The sequence below is a fragment of the Perca fluviatilis genome, chromosome 3, assembly GCF_010015445.1.
Source record: "Perca fluviatilis chromosome 3, GENO_Pfluv_1.0, whole genome shotgun sequence".
NCBI lineage: Eukaryota > Metazoa > Chordata > Actinopteri > Perciformes > Percidae > Perca > Perca fluviatilis.
In genome coordinates this window covers 21,710,580-21,719,912 of record NC_053114.1, presented here as the reverse complement: position 1 = coordinate 21,719,912, position 9,333 = coordinate 21,710,580, and positions in this window count along the sequence as shown.

Here is a 9,333-nt window from a genome sequence, read left to right as displayed (position 1 = left end):
TTAAAAAAATTAAAAATAAAACTCACTTGTTTGTTTTTATCATGTTTCATTTAAATTAATTTAATTTGATTATGTTTCATTTAAATTAGTTTATTCATCGTTAGTATTGTGATTTGTAAGGGATTTATTCATGGTTTGGTTCACAAAAGACATGAGTAATTTAGCAATTGTATGTCCTTTATTCAAAATTCAGCTAGACAATCAAGAAAATTGAGAACTTTAATGACATCTGACTGACTCATTTTGTTTATATTGGCCTAATTTATTTTTAAAAACTTTTTTGTTAAAGATAGTCCACATCACAAATGTAAGCCTCTTATGGCACATCAATGTATCAGGTCAATTTTCATTAAGTTAGAAAAGAAAGTTGTGAATTAAAAGGGTTGTTTTAATTTGCTGGTCCTAAATAATGTGAAATTCTTGTTTTCCCCTCAGTAAATCCTGAACAATTTTAGGAAGAGTTGCATTAAAAAGTATGTGAAACTATTAAGGATTGTTGGTTTTTATACATTTTATTACAACTTGTGAGGTCTGCATCCAACCACCAAAAAAAATGGATGAAGGCCAAACTTAACCAAATTACAGATTGAGTATTTCATGTGCTTTCATGGTCAATTCAAAAATGTTATGAGCATATGCATATCCTTTGTTTGGACTTGTAATATGCTAAATAGATGCCCGACTTCGCCAATCATTCTTTCATTAGTATAACCAGTAATGCTATTGAATGTGGACTACTGGTTCCATTCAATCTTAAATGTCTGTCTGGTGCTCATTGCAGACTGCATCACTGCTGCTTAACTTTAGGTTACAAGATTAGAACATGCAGCATTTCATGCAGCAGGATTCATTTAATGTGGTGACAGGGTGGTCAATACACCCTGTAACTATAAATAATACTGGTAAATTGTTTAATCATGTTGCCAAAAGTGTGGAGAATCAGGTTATTGGCCATTTTGTTGACAAAAACACCCTTTGCCATCACATTCCATTTAGTTTAAACCAGTGTTCTATAAGGTGGTATTACAAAGTACCAATACTATGATTTCAAACCTCAAAAAAAAAAAGCATCCACACTATTGTTTAATGCCTGTAACCCATTGTGAGATTTGCATAATAAAACATTCAGACAAAGTAAAAAGTGTAAACAATTTAATATATATGAAGAAACATTACAAATTAACCAATTATCAATTAAATCAATAATAATTTGCATTCCTGCAGCCCAAAACATCATAGGACATGTGGTTGAGTGCAGCAGTTTTCTGATAAACACTAGGTCAGGATAAAGGTCAGCTCCATCTCCTCATTCCTATACAGGCCGGGACAAGTGCAATACCTCCAGGTACACAGCATTGCTACTAATCCCCACCTGCACAGGAAGGGACATCTCTAAATATCCAAAACATCATACACATCCAAGTACGTGCAAATACCCACCATGCAGTAAAAAGACATCTTGAGGGAAAGTAACCCCACTTGGCAGAACATAGTTCATTAACCTAGTCAGTTTTGCATGGATTTGCACAGCAAATATCAGTTAAAGCTGAATGCAAACCAGCAAAACTGACCAAGTGATGATTAACGGATCTTCCATAATTATAAACATCTGAGCTTCAGAAAGATGCAGTTAGTTAGAAGTACTTCAAGTGCTCACATTGCAGTAGATGACAAAAACACTACCTGCACTATAAGCACTTTAGTACTGCTGAAACTGAGACACTTGATATGGAATACTCCTGTATTTTTTTTTTTTTTTTTAATAAACTGTTACGTGTGTATTATGCAAACAGATTGTGTTTGATGTGACACCCCCAAAACCAAAAATCTAAACAGGTGGAGAGCAAGCAGGCCACCATCAGTTTTGCATAGATTTGCACAACTCATCTATTCTTGTAGTGCAACTATGCAAAACTAGCAGAGAACTGCAAGATATTTAAGGCCCAATTAGAAATTAAAAATGGTCTGGTGGCGCATATCACAGCCCCTTATGCCAGAAGGAGCACTTAGGGCAGTAGGTGCTAGTCTATTTCACTATCTGCACTAGATGCACCTTAGCACAAAGACAGTACTTCAAAATGACATGTAACATCAAAGAATGTGAACATCAGTGTCAGTGTATTGCTGTAAGTGCCTCCACTGCAGTAGATATTACATAGAACTACCTGCACTGTAAGCACTTTGACAATACACGGACTGATTACAGCATCGCTGGCCTCCAAGCACCATGGGAATGATGGTCACACTGCTCCAGGTATCAATTTCCTGTGGGGTGCTGCACTTCATGGTGGATCTGAAAATGAAAACGACACATAAGATTAGGTCAATAAATACGACTTTTTGACATTGCAACAAGTTACATACGCAGGTTGATATGTGCGCATGTGTGACCAATTTCTTCTAATTAAAATCGTATCTAAAAAAACGTTCCCCTCCATTATAAATGTGAATTTCTATCACTGGTTAGTCGATTAAAAACACGAGTTATTTGGTGTGATACAAGATGTTATGATTTATCGCAGCAGCACGAGGTCACTGAAAACATGAATGAGCAGCACAGCCTGCGGCCCGCGTTCCCTGCGACACAGGAGCGCCTGCGCAGGGAACGGTGTTGTTCACCCCTCCCCCATCCTCTTTAACATGGCGCCTCGAAGTGCGCCAACCTTAGCATAAACGCTTTTAAACCAATCAAGCTAAACGCCAACGTTGTATTGCACGCTGAAATTTGCAATTGCGTGTTTATTTAGAGAAAACACAGTGGCTTGCAGTTACGGACCTCCTAGAAAACACGACTACCGTCCATGTAGGAACAGATGCTAGCAGCAGCCAGCAGCTGTGCTCTGATTGGGCAGGTAGCTTAGCTAGCTGCGAGCTGGTGTTAGCTTGGTGAAAACATGGCAAACCTCGTTAATACTACAGTTACAATATCTAACGTTACTACTTGGAGATGGCACAGGAGCAGTTTGGGCGTTTTCAGTAAACAGTTGGCTCATTTTAGATGTGGTTTGCAGACTAATAAAATGTAGACTTTGACGACACTGATAAATAACGTTAGCCTTTAGCCAACAACAAACGACCACACGTTTGAAAATACATCTATATCTGTCCTGGTGGATTGGCTGTATTCATCTACCATCTTTATCTTAATGTTATACCAGCCTTAATGTTATGTCTGTGCTTACCCAACAATACAATTATGTTGGGTGTATGCCGCTAGGCTAGGCTAAGCTAAAACGCGCGGCCTAAAAGTGCCCCATGTGCTGCTGCTTTGTTCTGGGGGCACTTTAACTCACACACCACTGCACTCGAGACTGAGCAACAAATTAAACACATTTACAAACTTACTTTTCAAATATCTGACTAGCGCGTTTATAATAACTCGGATGTTGTTATCAGGAGACCGGATTTGTGTCCCACGAGTTGCTAAAGCGCAGCGAAGAAAGCTACGGTCAGCTTTTCAAATCTCCCTCATGATTCCCTCAATGGTGGAGCAGAGGGGGCTGCCATGCGCCTCACGTTACACTGTTTTCATCGCCAGCACATCATTTATGTTTAAATGTTGGGATAGCCACGCCAGCATGATATTCAGACACATTAAAACACAATGTTAGAGATTTTATTCTCAAAACTGAGATAAAAACAGAACCCAAAACCCGACTTCCTTGCCTATAAACATGCGCTCCGTAGACACTCACCAGCCGAAATCCACCATCTTCGCTCACTTGCTTGGACTGCCGTGTAGTCTCTCACCGACAAAAGAGAGAAATAAATACGTAACTATTCCGAAAACTTTTCTACCGGCGGACAAAAGCGAAACATAAAGTGAAATCCGAACCGACCGTGAGTCAATCTATAGCGCAGATACGCTGGTTAAAATGATTGCGGGGTTAGGAAAGTGGCGCGAAGGCGACCAGTTGGTAACCATGTGGGTGAATGAAGGGCGGCTCCCACTGAACGTAAATATCTAGCTACAACCCCCAACTCTCCCTATTAGCATACATAAACTACGGTACTTCCGACCACATCTTCAGCCAAACAGCATCCACCTCTCCGAAGGAAGGACACTAGGAGAGGGATACAGACAGGGATCACTTCGAGTTTCAACATCCTTTAGTATAAATAAATATATGCATGCATATCGGAAAGCAGCCTGCTTAGTCATACAGTTTTATGTCCATTAAAGTTTTTCATTATGCAAATATATAATATTAAACCATGGTTTTTATTTTAATCAATAAGCGCTGATTAGTAAAATTAATCTATAACGTTATTGTCCACATTTTATCCTTTAGGTGCTATATGTTTGTAAAATAATAATTAAAACAACTAATAACCTGTTGCTGATCCACGATGCATTAAAATCAGCCCACAGTGTGTTATTTTCACATGCATCGATCTGTAGCTCATATAAGTTAGTTAATTAGTTAATAAATCACTTTTTGTCGCCCCCCATACAAAGAAGAAGAACAAATTTTTAATTCTCGTTCTGAAATCAAACAAGTTTAGCATATTGTTGTGAATTGTAATTTAGGCCACCTTTTTTTAAAGATACAATGACAAAAACAATTGATCAGTTATAAGCTACTGTATATTTTGAGTTTGCTCCAGAAGACATGAAGAATGTGTACTTCTTAAACAAATATAATTCAAAATACATGTTAGAAAGTATTATTATTATTCATTAAGCACCCATTATAAACTCAGAGTGTGTGGGTTGTGATCAGTAATCCTATTGTTCCCAACCTACAAACAAAGGTCTATCAAAAGTGTTTTTTTTCCCCAGGGATAATCAACATTTTCTTTTCTATCTAAATGTTCAAATAAACATTATTCAGTTCATCAAATCAAAATAGGCTAACAGTGATGTTAGATTACAGTTGATTTTCTAGCTTTTGAAAAGTTTTCTATCATAGCCTAATTTGAAATTGATTGATACTGAGACAACAATGAGTTTTGGGTTGGAATGATCTGTTTTATGCTAAGCTTACATTTACTTGAGTAACACTTCAAAAGAAATTCCAGAAAAAAACTGTTAAACTTACTGTCTTACAAAAGTAAGCTCCAACAGCTGATTCAAAGCAACATTTTTAACTGAAATAATGATGATAATAATAATAATAATAATAGTAATTTAAGCAAATAATTGAAAAATAAAATGAAACAGATTTTTATTTATTTTAAAATGTATTATTTATACATTTTTAAAATGTATTTAAACAATTGTTTTGAGTTAGTAAGACACTTAACAGGTTTGTCTTGTATAGTCACATTAGGTTCAGGGGTGCTGTGAGTATTGTGTTTTGTGTTTTACTAAGTATTTAAGTTAGAGAGGAATTTTGTTAAACCTTTTGTTTTCTTATAGTTGTAGTAAAAGTCTTCCTTTTGAGGATCTCTTTTTGTTATATTTTGTTTTTGAGTTCCACAGCACCCATCGGCCCATTTTTCCTGTTGTAAGTTCTTATTTGCCTTATTTCTAAATAAATATCCTTTCAAATACCAATTACATCTGGGTTTATGTTTATGTCTTGATACCCCTAGCTACGGGACGTAACAATTGGTCTGTTAGTGATATTTTTGCATTTTGCCTTCAAAGTCAAGGCATAAAACACCAGTACTTCTCATACAGTAACCCAAACGATTTAAACCACATATACTTGGTTTGTGCAGCATGAAAAATCGGTGGTAATTAAAACTTATTAGGATTATAAAATGTTTACAATTATGGCTGCCTTTTTTGGGATTTTTTTTCCCACTGAAATAAACCAAAATATTTTTAACATTTCATGCCCACAGCGAGCTCACAATATGCCCTGTCTTTCTTTCTTCTCAGATTTAAAACAAAACAGCTGGATGTTGTGGAGACATCACAACCAAAAGGCAAAAGCCATCAAACCACAACAGAAGAAGTCGAGTACTACAACAAACTTAGGGCCCTCAGACAGGATGTAGAGCCCAGACTCACTTTTTTTCTGCATCTAGTTCAAAGTGAAACCTCTAACAGCACAGTAGATTCATATGAATATTTGAAATCAAAGGGTTGTTAAAACACTGTAAAGTGAGTAAAAAGCATGCATACATATGTGTGCTAATATTCTATAATGTAATACGAGCCTCCAATATGTTTCAGATGTTTGCTGCATTCTGCAAAATTGATTTTTATATTAAATATATAAACTCCCAAAGTTCTGTGTTTTCTAATATGTTTATGATGGGGATGACCAGGATTTTGAATTTACAGTTTGATTAAAAAAATACAGTTATTAATTACGAGACAAAATGGTAAATATTCTTTCACCAGTTGGCATGATTTAAGTTACTATTTTTTAACTTAAAATGAATGAAATGTAGAACTGAGTGGCATACCTCACTCACCTTTTGTTTGCACCATTCTCAGTTGGATATGGTACCAGTGAGAGTAAGATTTTCTTAAGTAGCCTACTGAACTCATTAACAGTGTTGAGGTACTTTAATTGAGTGTTCCCATTTTATGCTACTTTAAAGCTCTACTTCACTACACTTCAGAGGGAAGATTTTACATAAAAAATAAGCTTATAAAATGCATTACAAAATCCTTTACCTTGTCATGTTTCAGATGCCTATGGGTTGTTAGCAGTTTCACAAAAGAGACATTTCCCATCTTAACTTCTCACATGGTTTAATTTAAATAATTGTTTGAAGCCCAAACAGGTCAAATTATCCAATATTTACACTGTGGTATTGGTACTTTTTAGTAAAGTAGAGTAAAGGTTTTGAGTACTTCTTCCACCACTGTAACCTACTGGTATGAGTGTCCCCTGCATATGGGAGGGGCTTTGGGGTGCTGTTTAGGATAGCCATAACACCCCCATAGCACATCCAAGAAATTTTGTTTTGGCCAAACGGTGCAGCACGCATTAAACCTTTGACTTAACTTCCACTTCCTGTAAGCCACTAGCCAAAGCACAATGTTTTGGAAACTTTAGCAGTAACGAAGCATGTGGCGTCCATATAGGAGGAGACTCAATCTAACTGGGACGTTTTGGGACCGATTGGCAAGATTACTGGTAAGAGTAAATTACGTGTATCCAGCTAATTAAAATAGCTCCTGTTACTGTATTGTGTGAACACTTAACTTCATTCGACCAAAACAAGTTCCTTCCCGAGACCATTTTGCAGATCCACCGTCTCTGCGAGCTTAGCGCTGCCCAAGACGATTGTAATTGGTTTAAAGAAATGCAACCCAGAGTGTTTTTTTTCTACTATCCTGGCAACGCGAGGCCAAGGTGTTCATAACTGGCATCATGAGTGTGTGATTTCAGAATCTGGGGCTGAAATGTGCACAAACTTGTGTCTATTGCGTGTGTGCAAGCCCTGTCCGTTGCATAATTGTGTGAAATGTTATATTCAGAGGTGTGTTTACGTAAGCCGGATTTTGAACCTTACATCTGTATCTCTTGAGCTGAATATCTCACCTTTTGTTTAACACAGAATGATATTGTAACGTGTACGTTGCAGTAGAAATTAAACTGTGGTGACTAGCACATTAATAGGAAACTTTCAGAGCACCCTCACTAAAAGGTTGAGTAGCTCCATAGCACCAGCAAATCTCTGACGCCGGTCCCCTGCAGCTTTCAGAACAAGTAACACAAATCCTTCCAATAGTATGTAAATACAGTTATATAAATGATAAAAACAACTGGTCCATTTTCATTGGAGTTTGATAACAAAGAAACAGGGGATTATCCCTTCCTAATTCATTACTACCTTTCCCCCCACTAAATGCAACTGTTGTGTTGTTTAGAGCATAACAGAGGTTTGATAAAAATCAGTCAGGGGTTTTTACATTTCAATACAAAGCATTGGAATGACAACAACCCACTGTTATTAGTGATGTGTTGTTTTGAGAAGCTACACAAATGTAAGTTGCTCCAAGGCAGATGTACTGAAATCTAGTAATCTTTTAAAGAGCGTACAATCTGCTGCTGACCTTCTGCATGTTTTTTTGTGTATCATGTGTTGAGTTCTGTGAATTTATCACAAACATAGTGTTTGATTGTGCCACAGCATGGTAGCTGGCCAGCAGAGGGAACTAGCAAACAAAAAAATACTGTAAAGACATGATTGCTTTTTTCAACTGTAAAGAGGAAGCACTAACCGCAACTTCCCCATCCCTGGAGTTTCTGTAGTTAAAAAAGTCAGCTTTATGCAACCAACTGAGTTTCAGAGAGGAGATGGCAGTGTGTGTTCCCAGCTTCTGATCGATGACATTTTCCATTATTTACACCTGGTTGTCCTCAGACAGGCATGGTGTGGGGCCACTTCAACAACGTTGGATTCGAGCTCTAATGCTCAGACCTCCAACTGACCAACAAATATAAACCTTTTTACCCTGATACCAGAATATCTGTTTGTCTTCTCCCACATTTCTGGGCACACAGTGGGAGTAGGAGCGCTCAGTCATGACCCCCACAACCCCCCACACAAAGCCAGTGGTGGGGCTAGTTCCCTAGCATATGGAAGTGAGGTGGGGGGTGGGTGGATGCATGGATGTTGTAGACTTCAAATCGTCCCATGGGGTCAGATAAAAGCTTACAGCTCTCCTTATTAGACCTCCCCCCTCGTCTAAAGCTCTATGCTCTCTGCACAAAAGGTAGTTAAAGATTTATGTAGGTATCAGTTGCAAAATCATTTTTGGACACTTTCCATGTGCTTTTTAGTTTGTATTATTTGGGATAAATGAAGATAAAAGAAAAGCAGTCATACATATGGACAAAACAGCAACAAGGGCATGAAGTCATTTTATTTCTGCACAGTAAAACTGAGCAGAGATAAGACGTCACGGATAACATGGGCAACTTAAAACACCAAGCTGGTAGCACATGTGATATTTAAGCCTGAGATCCAAAACATCCCCTCTGATGCAGCAACACTTTTGCCCCTTTTTTTTCCCAAAATGGCCATGCATATCGAAGCCCCTCCCACAATAAGGGGCCATGAGCCTGGGGGTCTCTGTTTTGTTCTTCCTATAGAAGCCCGGCCACCATTGTCTCTGTGTGACCCTGAGGTCAACTGAACTCACCTCGCCCGGCCACGGCCCATTCAGCTGAAGCTTCACATAGGACAAAAACATCTCACAAGGGCAAGGATCACTTCAAACAAAGGGGTGGGAACACACACACACACACACATGCACACAGACAACGAACACGCTCTGCAGTGCTTCAGAGTCCAAAGCTTGTTTGTGTTATTGTTTTTCTTACAATTTAGCAAGACAAGAGCCATGTAGAGGTAGCACAAAGTGATCAAAAATTGAATTTCAGTGTTGTTGATTAGAGTGCATCTCAATGTATAGTC